The sequence below is a fragment of the Capsicum annuum genome, chromosome 10 (assembly GCF_002878395.1).
Source record: "Capsicum annuum cultivar UCD-10X-F1 chromosome 10, UCD10Xv1.1, whole genome shotgun sequence".
NCBI classification, from domain to species: domain Eukaryota; kingdom Viridiplantae; phylum Streptophyta; class Magnoliopsida; order Solanales; family Solanaceae; genus Capsicum; species Capsicum annuum.
Window position 1 is genome coordinate 8,361,181 of NC_061120.1, and position 1,456 is coordinate 8,362,636.

Genomic DNA, 1,456 nt, shown 5'->3' on the forward strand with positions numbered 1-1,456 from the left:
AAGTGCAATTAAAGACCCAAATACACACCAAAACAACCCACTCCATACACTAGAGGGGCAACCCATTCTTGAAGGGCCTTTTTGGTCATTTTAACTTCTATTTGTTTTATAATATATAGGGAAAATGTTAGGGTTTGTTCACTAGTTTTTGAATGTTGAAAATGGTAGAACACACTTGAAACCCTCAAGTTCTCTCTCTTGTGAGGCTTGGCCGAAACTAGGTTACAACATTAGGGTGAAATCTCTTTTGTTGTCTGTTTGCTTGGAACTTGGGGTGCTTGAAGGATTGAGGTCCTCTCTTGTGTATCTTTGAAGAGTGTAGGTGCTCCTACTATCATCATTAGGGGTCTTTGTGTGTCATCTACACTTAGGTTCTTAGTCATTATAGTAGTTTATGTTTCACTATCTATCCCTTTGTCTTTTGTAATCTTGTAATGTTATATCTTGTTGTTGTGGAATCCGAATCTGGTTATTCTTGTTGTCATCTTGTTCATGTCGCTATTGTTGTGTTGTTGGCTGTTTTTGGGTGTCAAATACACCCTTCTTTCTTGTATTTTTGTTATACTTGTCGAATCCGAGTAAGGTCCCTTTTTGATCCACGTTTTTTCTTGAATTTATAGACTGTTTGGGGTATGTTTTGTGCTTTCCCTTGTTTGTCTTATATCACAAGTGGTGGTCAAGTGGCGTGTCCCACTGGTTGGTAGTGGCGGTACAAGATGGTTAGCTATATTAAATGGATTATCACTGAAGGAGAGGTCACAGGTGGTGTGGTCTTGGTTTGATGGGAGGATTGTTGGGAAGCAATGCAATCCCACACCGGAGAAATAGAGGAAGTATGTCCAATATTTAAAGTCTCACCCAACTCCATTAGTATGAGGCCTTTTGAGAGTTGCCCAAAAACAAATCCGTAAGGACTTGGCCCAAAGCGGACAAAAAGCTCTGTCAAGGATTTAGAGAAAACAAAAAAGCAAAAGAAAACAAAGAAAAGAGGCTCAAATGACACGCACAAATGTCATCAAAACAATAAAATTTTTAGATATATATAACTATCCTCAGGAATGCATTTTTGTCTTCGCCGCCTTAAAATTACATATTAAGTAGAAGAAGAACCTTCTATACTGATGGCAGTAAAATCCTGCTCCAATCTAAGAAGGTGGACCGTATTTTTGGGTTTCGATAAGTATGGGGAGGTGGGTTACATATCAGATAGTTTGAGAGAGTAGTGTGAAAAGGGACTTTTGTAACCAGAGGCGGACCTACATTGAGGCTAGCGGGTGTATGTGCACCCGCTAGCCTCGAGAAAAACTCTGTATATATGGTTTGTATATCTATATATATATATATCAGAGTATTATGTTAAATATATGTTGTGAACCCACAATAATAAATACGTTGGCGTGTGAGATGGTTCGGTATGCCACTTAAAAGTTGCTCTTAACGTGTGATTGCTCAGGTT

General features: G+C 38.7%; 1 non-coding gene across 1 annotated transcript; it reads right to left on the reverse strand.

Moving 5' to 3' along the window:
• Window positions 1–987: 987 nt before the first annotated feature.
• LOC124888375 lies at window positions 988–1,081 on the reverse strand. Its single transcript, XR_007046501.1, has one exon. It is a non-coding gene; the product is annotated as a small nucleolar RNA snoR126 (small nucleolar RNA).
• Window positions 1,082–1,456: the final 375 nt, after the last annotated feature.